We start from the raw sequence: 12,217 nt of genomic DNA, 5'->3' as shown, positions 1-12,217 counted from the left end.
ATATTGCTAACCTCAGTGAAAGTGAAGAAGAATGGTAAGACACACTGAATGGAATGCATTGTCAAATGAGTTCAGCATATGGATTGTGAATAAATCGAAGAAAGTAATGAGAAATGAGAACAGCGAGAAACTTAACATCAGAATTCGTGATCACGAAGTAGATGAAATTAAGAACTTCTGCTACGTAGACAGCAAATTAACCCAAGACAGACGGAGCAAGGAGGACATAAAAAGCAGACAAGCACCGGCAAAAGGGGTGCTCCTGACAAACAGAAGTCTACTGGTATTAAACATAGATCTTAACTTGAAAAAGAAATTTCTCAGAATATATGTTTGGAATACAGCGTTGTATGGCAGTGAGACCTGGACTATGGGAAAACCAGAATAGAAGAGAATAGAAGCATCTGAGATATTGTGCTACAGAAAAATGGTGAAAATTAGGTGGACTGATAAGGTAGGGAGTAAGGAGGTTCTTCGCAGTTTCGACGAGGAAGGGAATAATTGAAAAACACTGACAAGAAGGGACAAATATAGGACATCTGTTAAGATATCATGGAATAAATTCCATGATAAAGTGACCTGTAGAGGGTAAAAACTGTAGAGAAAGACAGAGATTCGGATATATCCAGCATATATTTGAAGACTTAGGTTGCGAGTGCTACTCTCAGACGGAAAGGTTGGCGCAGGATTGGAATTCGTAACTGGAAGACCAAGAACGAAATGCACGGATTAGAAAGGATGTAAGACAGGGATGTAGTCTTTGGCCCATGCTGTTCAATCTATACGTCGAAGAAGCAGAGACGGCATTAAAAGAAAAAAAATGTTCAAGAGTGGGATAAAAGTGTAACTCTGACGACTCAAAAGAAAAAAAAGGGGGGGGGGGGGGGAAGACGAAAATTGGAAGCGAAGAAACCATGAGTAAAGACTAACTATGAGCTAACGCAAAAATGATCTAGACAAAAAATTGTAATTTTTCATGTTGTATCTAAATCATTACGTCAAACGTATAGCAAGTTGTTTTACATATGAAATACGTGTCCTACGTAGGCACTCCTTGCAGTGAAAGGATACACCAAGCGATTTGTATTTTGTATAGCAGACGCTATTAAATATATGTGTTATATATCATTGATTACGATGAAAATCAACAAAATGCAATCTCTGAATTTCTTGTAAGTTGTTCATCACTTGTTTTCGAGACACTCTCGCTTCTTCTTTAAAGACAGACACTTCGCTCTCTCTCCTGCTTTGGCCACTCCTTGTGTAAGCATTTGTAAGTTTCGTTAATAATAAGTAAGTTAACACGAAATTGTGTAAGTATGTTTATTTCAAAGAATAATAGTCGCAATATTCATAGCTGACGTACCTGGTGTTGAGTTTTTGTAAGTGCTTGTAACGCTTTCCGGAAAAACGGTTTGTCGACTAACAATTAACAACTATTTCTTCCCATCTCATCCAGATCGCTACTAGCGATAGCAAACTTTTTCAGAGCCTGAAATTATTAGTTCTCTACAAAGTCCGATATCTCAGCGCTGTCAAATTGACGTGCCTGTAATTATTATTCACGGGCTCACGAATTAGAAACTGTGTGCCCATTATTACGGCAACGGACAACGGTTCTACATATCTCAACCTGAGAATCACAATAACTGACAATATTTGTTCTTTTGCCTACATAATTCTTGTTCTATGTCTGAAAGGGAGAGTAATAGTCTCTTTATTTGCGTGCGTCTCTGTCCGTGTTTCGCCTTTATCCTATCTATTCTGTTTCGAGGCTAAACCGGGGATTTTTCCGTTTTTGGAGTACACTGTACTGTTTTTCAAATACTGCTGCTAATTTCTATCGAGGATACGCTCAGTTCTAGTCCCCTCATCTTTTCTGATGGTAGATTCTTGTCTATGCATTGGTTAAACTGACTTCTTTTCTCTTTCAGCTCCTTTATTTTAGGCCGGACCTTTCTTTCCAACATGCCTTTCTCTCGAGCTGAGTCTTAATATAGATACCGTCTCTGACTAGCCTATGGCAGCTACTGACTAGCCTATGGCAGCTACCTATGTTAGAGCGATTTATAATTGACATATCTGAAGACATTTAGATGTTCAAGGCAAGGATGTAATCAATTCCATTCTTAACTGTGCAGCAAAGTTGTGTACAGGTTCACTTCCTTTCCGGATTTGTCTTGTAAAATGTGTTCATGCAGTATAAATGTTCCTTGTTACTAAGATTTATCATCATTTGTCCTCTTTGACTTCGCATTGACAAGCTAAATTTTCCAATGAAGGGACCGTTTTTTGTGGACTTCAGTCCTATCTTGATATTAAAATCAATTCTTATGGAAAATGTAGAGGTCTCTGAACTTTCTGCTGTTGACAGATCTTATAGAAATGTTCTAGCTCTTTATCAGTAGACGTGTAGGCACAGATTATGTGAAAGCTGTCTTAGCATTCATCTCAAAGATCATGTAGAACACCTTGTCTGAAATGGACGTGGCCTTCGTGATAAGGTGTTTCCGCCTTTTATGACTTAGCAGATCTACGCCACCAATATGAGACATTACGTCCGAGACTTGAGGTTATTAGTCGCTTCATCTTTTGATCCTCCTCTCACTAAATCCGAGTATGTCCCGTTTGATGCCCGGCAACTAATGCTCCAAAAAGATGAGATTTTCGTCAAGTCTCATGGAGCGAGTAGTATATGCTGCGGTATAGGAAGATTTGTTTGTTCCTATTTCCTTTGTTTTCATTTTGTTGTTTAATTTGATTAGTCAGTTTTTTGCAACCACCATCACTTTCCTCAGGACCCAAGGGGTAAAGTGACGCTTCGGTGCGAGATTCTGAGCTTCTAGCTCTACTTGCGTGGGCTGTGTTTGTTTTAAAGTTCAACTTTTTCACTGAGGGACATTTGGACCAACTGTTCTCATTGGATCCAATATGAGTGGAGGTGGAGGGTTCGTAGAAATTAATAGATGTTTGGATAAATAAGGGTTTTAGGGTATGTACTTCTCAGGATATGAAGACGACCAAGAACAGTTGCTCGTATGTGAGAGGGTCGCCACTGCCTGTGATGATCTTTCTGCCACCATGATCTTGTAAGGGAACGACTTTCTTTCACAGCTGACGCATTGCAGCTCGACAATATTCATATGAGTAGTATGGTAGAAAAGAGTTTGTGTGATAACACTCCAGGCCGACCGCGAAGTACTGCATAGAAAATAAGCACCACGCTCAGTGTACTGCAAGCTGAAATGCTCTTCAACACAGACGGTTTTCGTTTTTATTGAGAAAGCACCAGAAGTGGTATTATTGTCAACATTAGGACTAGCTGATCTTTTCGTTCTTTCACTATCCATAGAGTGAATGGCAATTAAGCTTCAGGAAGACTTTTGCTAGACATTACTGTAATCGTTCTGTGCTCCTTATTACACGTTCTGATGACAACTGCTTCTCCTTTCATGTTAGCTGGTTTGACTTCCTCCACTCCTTTTTAAGCTCACTATTTTTGTCATGGCGTATTACTTCCATACACAGTAGACTATCTTGATTTGGAATTTTGGGTTATTTGTAGCTTATGAAGTCTCTCTGTGGATGTTTATGTTTTTCTATCAGTGCCGTGTTGTTCTGTTCATTTGTTTCACTAGATTGTGGAGGTAGTGCCAATAGCAGTGTACTAAAGTAAACATTTTGAAAGCCTATACTGATTAAGAGTCATGTGATTTACTCATAACGTTTACAGTATAATGTCTGGGTCGCTCTAAAACTGAGAGTCTCCTCCCATGAATGAGCTCTTTAGTTTTCAGTATACTTAAGACAGAAAAACATATACAATTGTGACAGTTTCTGATTTATAGTGTTTATTTTGCTATCGGCGCATCTGTGTATTGTTAGTTACTATACTCTAGTCCCTAAACTTAGCTACTGAAATGATGATAAAACTCATTGACTCAAAACTTATGTACTTTGAGTACTCCGGCCCTTGACAGCTGTGTCTTTGAGATGCAAGCTGTAGTCAATTCCCAGCCAGCTGAATGAACACATTGGCTGGTATTCTTCCTGAGGGTAGTATAAATAAATCTTGGCAACAAAACAGAATAAATTTACCAGCGAATTGCTCCTGGTTAGTATATATGAACTCCGTGCTCAGTTCACTTGATTTATCATCTAATTTCCATTGAATAACCATTGTGATTTTCATTGAAAGTGTGATATAACGTTATCAGTGTATGTATTTGAGTCTAGGAAAGTCGTTGCACATGGAAACTGCAAATAAACTCGTATTTCACACTGTGATTTATCTGCTCTAGCCACAGTACGACAATAAGGGAAAGATATACACTGCAGCTGTTTGCTAGCGCTGAGGCAATGTGGTTTCCTGTGAAGTGAAGGTGTCTTTGGTTCGTGGTTCCTGTTTCGCTGAAGGCCTGCAAATACATCGAATATCAACAAGTAAATTTTAACAATACTACTCCATCAAAACTTCTTCCACTATTTGCAGTAGCCCTTATAGTAATGGCGAAGTAAGGGTAGAGCATGATAATGCACAACTGATAATGCCTTTTTGCACTACTGCTGACATAATTTTTGGTTTTTGTGATTACACATTTTTATTTACAAAATGCCATATTTCCATAGCACTTGAGTGTGACACAGGATAGCAAGTAAACACAGCTGTTTCGAAGTTCAAAGTGAGTAATATTTTACTAATTTGTACCCATATAGGCACACTCATGTTATAAACTCTTAGTGTTACGTGAAAACAGATTTTCGTTGTAAGGTTATCGTGGTAAGTTGAATTTAATTTTTATTGATACAATGCAGTGTCAGCCGACTTGACGCCACTGGAACTGAAGTTCGAAAATAATATTCAACTAATTTCCCAGGCTTCTACCGCAAAGCTAAACCAAGAGCCTCCACCTGAATTTGCTTAGTTGCATGCATCTGATATTACACCTACACTGATTCAAAGTGAAGTATCATCCATGTTTAGGACATGCGATAAAAGGTACATTTTGTACTCTCTGTCAGTTATAATTAAGATGAGAATAAAGACAAACAAATTGATGTTCGCAGAGTGATCTTCCCTCTGTGCATGGGAAATATGAATCTGAAAAAAAAGATACCCTGCCTATCTTGATAAGACCAAACCACCAAAATTACGTGCGAGGCAGATTGACTTACACCTTTCAAGTGGATAAATACACTCATAGCGCAACGACATTGTCATCTGACCAGCTGGTGCTTGTCAAGAGGTGTCCAGTGGTGTGTGGCCAGTGGCCGCTGTAGGCGTGGAAACTCTCAAGGTTAAACCTTATTTTTCTGCACGTTTTTGCTATTACTGGTGGCCTAGAAGCTGAAGCGAATTATCTTAGAGGTTCCACGAGACTGTTAATTCTAGGTGGCAGCCGAAACGCTTTTTAAAAAATAGCGTAAAGAGTGGACGCGAACTCACGATTTTTACTCTACATTCGACGTTGTTCATGACTAGACGATGCGCTGATACTGCACTCTAACAGATTCTCCAGACACTTGTGCAACCTACAGTTCTGCCAGATTGTTCACATGGCCGGACTTAGTATTCTGAAGATCGACCCATTTTATTGGCTGCCTTAAGTGAATGACTCAGATTTAATCACTATGGTAGCCGGTCGGTGGTCAGGTTTTGTGTCTAAGACTATACATTGTCTGGTTTTCAGAACACTAGTTTCATCTTCAGGTGCCTCTGTAAGTCTAGGTGGCACACTAAACAAAGTAAATGAACAGAAGAGGGCGGTTAAGACTGTGAACCAACCATACGACCTAACTGTGAATGACAAAATGTGCAAGTTACATGGAAACATTAACAAAATATTTATCCAGTAGTGTGAGACAGCTTGAGCAGGTGAGGAATGAAAACTGTGAGGTCAGCTGACGAGACTGATCAAGAGAACAGGGTTAAATCTCTAAATATGCACTGATGGACGGAAGTGACGGAACCAGACGACCTGCTGCAGATAACCAGATGTGTGGCATAGACTAAAGAGAGGCAACATCAAAGCAAAAACGGTTTCACAAACAACCAAAATGCCAATTGCAATTCAAAAAAAGGTATTTACCATATAAGTGCTCTAGCAGCCATATATTGAGTACAGCCAGTATGACCAGGATAACTGACGACCTTGTGAAGTGCAAGCAGGCGCCATCAGTACACACACTCCGTAATGTGGCTATGCCATACACTAGTACCGAAAGAAGCGTAATAATACTGAGAAAGTGCAGCTAATAACGTCCACGGTTCACCCCCACGATGTCTCAAAGCAACGCAATACATATACGGAAAAATAGTACTACTAAAAGAAAGGCATATGGCTTAGCAAAAAATGTGCAGTGCAGTGCACTGCAGTAAATGCATTTGTTGAGAAACATATACAGCGAAACGCAATAAATGCAGTTGCCAGGAAATGGTAACAAAACAATAGTATAAGATACGTAAAATAGACAAAATAGTAATACCGAGAATGAAGTTTTTTCCGTCTAGAATTCCCTCTAGAGACCACGGAAGTTATTCCCCAATTTCTTAACTTATGTTCTGTCATCCTGTACCCTCTTCTCGTCAGTGTTTCCCATATATTCCTTTCCTCACTGATTCTGCAGGGAACCTCCTTACCTTATCAATCCACTTAATTTTCAAAAGTCTTCTGCAGCAGCGCATATCAAATGCTACGATTGTCTTCTGTTCCGATTTTCCCACAGCCCGTGCTTCACTAACACCCAACGCTATGCTCCAAACGTACATCCTCGGAAAAGTTTTCCTCAAGCGGTACAAGATACATAAAAATATACGGAAAACTGCAATATCAAAAATTTCAGAGTATGAGGACGAAGATGTTGCGGCCTGTCACATTAGGACAGATATACGTATCAAACCAAAACCTGAACACAATTTGCTTAATCATGGAGTATGTGTACTGGGGGCGGCTTCTTGTACACCGTACGGCTGTTAGTCAGGTCATGTTGGCTGTACTCGACATGCGGTTTTCAGAATGCTTATATGGCATGTTGCACTTTGTACATCGACAGTTGGCATTTTGGTTGTATGTAGAGGCAATTTGCCTTGATGTCACCTTAACTGCCTGCGACATCTTTGACCGTTTGCAGTAGGACGTAAGTTTGTATTATTTTCGTCCATCGTTGCATATTTATGGAGTTATTGCTCTTTTCTTGGTCAGGCCCAGTTTGTGACGAGTCTCACCTGTGGACCTCACATTTTGCATGCCTCACCTGCACAGCCTGTCTGATAATACTGCACGAATTTATTAATGTTCCAACGTGACTTGTACGTTTTGTCGTTCACAATTCAGGAATGTCCTACTGATGGTTTACTGCCTCAACGAGCCTTTTATGTTTATGTATGTTGTTTAGTGTCCTATGTAGGCTTTATTAATTCTGTAGTAGCACTGAAGATGGAATGATTGTTCTGAAACCTGGGTAGTGTACAGGCCTTCATCCAAATACAGGCACATTGAAATTAAAACTAAAGTGGATTTTATTTATCATTAACAAATCAAGTAACAGCTGTGGATGTCCCAATAAGAATATATCTCGTGACTGTAATTGCAGTCTCCCATGAAAGACATATCGTCTTTATTTCAAAAAGCCTGCGTCGCACTCTAGTGTTGGGTGAATGTACAGATTATGATAATAAACATTAACGTGTCCTTAAATTTATTTGATCTTCTCACTTAGTTTGGCATGCAAATACACCATGAATCCATAATTATGTTACAGATTTTCAGGAACGATGGGAAAAGGTAAATCTATCAATCCGAGGTAAAGGACACTGGCCCGGTAAAAGCAATAAGCGAAAATCGTTCTCATTCCTCTAACAGCAGTATGTGTAATGGTACTGTTGTTGCTAAGACTCTAGGGTAGGTAACTTCCGGAGGCGGTAGTAAGGGCCAAAACAATAAAAAAATGTCTGGTAAACATGGGCTCTGAAATGCATATCGTAACCTTTTCAGACCTGATTTTTTTTCTGAGAACAGGGAATTTCTCTTTATGCACTAATGCCATTAAGTGATTATTTCATGATTGTAGATGCAAGATTTATACAAATATATGTACCCATTTTCAACGTATGCTTTGTATACTTGGCTTCTTTCTGTGGACTAAAATGATTACTGTCAAATATTCACAGTTGTAATAAATGCACTGATAATTCAATAACTACTATGCAAAACCGGTAATAATACACCGTTATACAGTGGAACATGATTAACCAACATCTCCCGTGAATTCTAGAAAGAAGCGTACGTAAAGTTTCCGTTGAGGAAAAATACTTCTGTTACAGATAACACACTCTAAAAATTAATGTACACAATTATATCCACATCGTCTGAAAGGGTTAAGAATTATACACTGTTCGTCTTCCACGCTATGAAACACATCTTTTCTAGTGCAAGCTCTTTGGAAATTAGAAATTTGTGGTAAGGTCTTTTGGGACCAAACTGCTAAGGTCATCGGTCCCTAAGCCTACACACTACCTAACCTAACTGAAACTAACGTACACTAAGGACAGTACACACACCCATGCCCGAGGGAGGACTCGAACCTCCGACGGGGGACCCGCCCGGACCGTGACAAGGCGCCCTAGACCGCGCGGCTACCCCGAGTGGCAAGCTCTTTGGTTTTCGCATATTTGTAAGGGATAGTACAGATAAAAATAAGTAAAAATTGACCAGTAAGGAAGAGCTCTAAAGTGCACAAAGAGCACTTGTTCATCTTCACTATTGTGAAACTATTGAGAAACACATCTCTTCTGCTGAACAAATGCCCATACTCTTAAAGGACACATTTTAGAATCCATATTTACTGGACTTTTTTCCTTGTTCTGGTCCATGCTATCTCCTCCAAAAATATGGAAAACAAAGAGCTTGTAGTAGAAGAGAGATATTTCACAGAATCGAAAATGAACAAATGCTAACAGCTCTTAAGATATGAATTTTAATACCCAGGTTTATTAGACATTTTTTTCTTATTTTGGTCCATACAACCACCTCTGAAAGTTGCCTATTGTACAGTATTGGCAATAGCAGTACTGGTACGTGTATTTCGCTGTCAGAAGAATCAGAACGAGTTTCGCATATAACTTTCGACTCGGTCGTCTCTGGACCAGGGTCCATTGCCGCTAATTAATACATTTACCTTTCACCATCATCTCTGAACGCTTGTAACATCATTAGGAAATCATCCTGTATATTGCGTCTTTTATTAGTACGAAAACGCAAGGACATTTTAGTGGTAAATGTTCCGCCGATATCAGCTGCAGATTAATTTTAGGTGGAACAGAAAAAGATTAAATACTTACGCAGCGCAGGATCTATTTTTTCCTTTATTGTTGTTTCTTCTCCCTCGCCCCCATAAAGAAGACCTCCCCCTCCCCCCCCCCCCCCCCCCCACGGTCAGCAATGCAGACTTCCCACCCTCCACTCTCCAACGAGAACATTCCTTTTCGTTCATTTTTAAACTGAAAACAGTAATAATAAACAACATTTAAAAAAATATGGTGTAGGAAAAGGTAAGATCTGAGTAAGAGGCATAGTAGTTCATCTGAAATTTGAATAGGGCACACTGGGATGAGATGGAGTTAGGAGAGACAAGGTTAGAGTTTTGCAGGGTTGTAGGATGCGAATATAAACAAACGGTTCAAATGTTGAATGGTAGGGAACAGAACTGGTGTAAGGGACTTGGGTGAGGACCAGACCATGGCGGAAAGAGTAAAGGAACCGGAAAATATGAGGAGTGAGAGGCGAGCCCTGATGTGGTTTGAGATAGGGAGGTATGAGTTACAGTGCATAAATATAAGGGTGGATTTTGTTGCCTGGAAGAGGGAGTCATTCAAAACATGATTGGCAGAGGGTATAGAGTGTGTGCAGATGGTATAGTGCGTGTGCAGCTGTGAGGTTGGTAGAATGTGTCGGCATCATACCAGAATTGGAAATTAAAGGGGGAACAAGGGAGTGAAGATAATGTTGCAGATACTTCAAGATGTACAGAGGTGTTCTGTATGGGTGAGGGAAAAGACGTGGAAACTTGATGACGCGGTGAAGTATCCATGTAAAAGAAGGTAAATGGATGCGGTTGGTACAACCTATTACAAGAAATTCAGGGATTAGGATGGAGTGATATAACTTTGGTGGAGTCAATATCTGGTTAAGACTGATGTAGGAGAATGTACGTGAGATCACGGTTTTGTAGATGGGAATAATAGAGAAAAACTGAAATTCCTATGTTCAACTGGTCAATAGTTTTAGTAGTTACTAGATGACGTCAAGCTTTAGTGTGAGGTAAAGTAGAGTGTTTGTTAATTGGATAGAACGATGCTAAATGGTTTGGTAATAGTCATGAACGCCGAAACTGCAGATAACTTGTACAGTAATTATTGCTGAATTTCGAGGGATGCATTTTGAGGAGTCACTGGCTTCATCAAGAGGTGAAATGATTGAGACAGAGTTGAAGAGACTCTTGGGAATTCTGGAGGACAACAGAGAGAGCTAGGAAAGCGGTGTCATCAGCATGGTGGAGTAGGTGAGCAGTTTGTAGTGGTTTTAAAATATTAGCAGTGAAAGGGAGACATGAGAGTGGAGAGAATACAGAACCTTGGGACATCCCTGCAATGGAATGTAAGATGCGGGAATTTATGTTTTTGATGCTGACACAGGCTTTTTGGATAGGAAGGACGCAATGAGGCGGGCATAATTGATTGGAGGTGCTTATTTCTGGTATTCGTAAAGAAGACTGGAATGCCGTACAAACTCATAGGATTCTTCGAGGTCAGTGGACATAAATATCGCGGATATTTGATTGTTCCGCTGATGGTATGTGAGACAGGTGAGGTACATTAGTTGATCGTCGAATGAGTAAGTTGGAGGAAAACAGAGAGCATACTACATCAATTGTGAAACATCGCATAGAAACTCCACCCCTCCTTTTTACATGTTCCGAAGACAAGTGTTTCTCTTTTCATTGCCACTAGAGACTGAAATCGAACTTGTTTTTCATACTTTCACAAGTTTCATTTCTTCAGGTTATTTGTAGCTTACATTTTTCGGTCGTTGTGGATGGTTTCCTTTCACAATTCACTTTCTTTAACTGAAATATTCAAAAACGGTTCAAATGGCTGTAAGCACTATGGGACTTAACATCTGAGGTCATCAGTCACCTAGACTTAGAACTACCTAAACCTAACTACCCTAACGACATCACGCACATCCATTCCCGAGGCAGGATTCGAACGTCCGACCGTAGAAGCTGCGCGGTTTCGGACTGAAGCGCCTAGAACCGCTCGACACAGCGGCCGGCAACTGAAATATTGCATTACCGATAACTTGCGTTATTTCTCTGTAGACGTTCGTATTTTCCACTCCCAAAGGAAGTCTCTCATTTCCAACAGGAATTCCGTGTTCCAATTATATTTACAAGCTTTACGTACCACTGTCATTAGGAAGGTGAAAGCACTGGATTGTGTTACTCTTAGTTTGCCCACTTTCGGACTTGGAAAAAGTACATGAGGTTCCTCAATAAAATGTATGAAACCATAAGCCGAATCACAGTAGGCACTTTCGGCGAAAGCAGTATCTGCACAATCCTCAGAATCACATTCTTGAGCTGCAGTATCAAATGCCACTTGAATCACGTTCTTGAATTTCATAATATGTTCGGGGGGTATTGCACTGAAGCACTTGCAAGGAGTATTGAAATATAGGCTGACACACTGAATCAGACCCCTGGTTACGAATAACAGAATGTATTTTTCACTACGAAAATTCTGTTTCCTAATCAAATGTCGAAGTCACTACAGAGAGTCCTTATAGAGCTTGATGTCCTTCTTGCATAAATTTCAAAGTGGTAGAAGAAATATACATCCAAACGCTGTACGTATTCTTTTTTTTTTTTTTTTTTTTGACAGCATGATCATGAATTCAGTGTCTTTACACAAATGAATCATTTATTATTACCATACCTATACAACAGATCTAGGACTTCTACTGAGTGTACACATAACCAAAAAAACTGTATATTTGTCTTCAGGGAAAAACTTTCGGCCAGAGAGCCTTTTTAACTTTACTGTTAAACGAAAAAAAAAATAAACCCTGAAAGAGGTCACTTGCAAAGTGCCCGAAACGTCGGTAGTTTTACATACCGACAATGCGGTCCCAAACCCAGAAAAAATTTATTCACAGAA

The sequence above is a fragment of the Schistocerca serialis genome, chromosome 2 (genome assembly GCF_023864345.2).
Source record: "Schistocerca serialis cubense isolate TAMUIC-IGC-003099 chromosome 2, iqSchSeri2.2, whole genome shotgun sequence".
NCBI lineage: Eukaryota > Metazoa > Arthropoda > Insecta > Orthoptera > Acrididae > Schistocerca > Schistocerca serialis.
The sequence above is the reverse complement of the archived record's forward strand: the minus strand, read 5'-3'. Positions refer to the sequence as shown.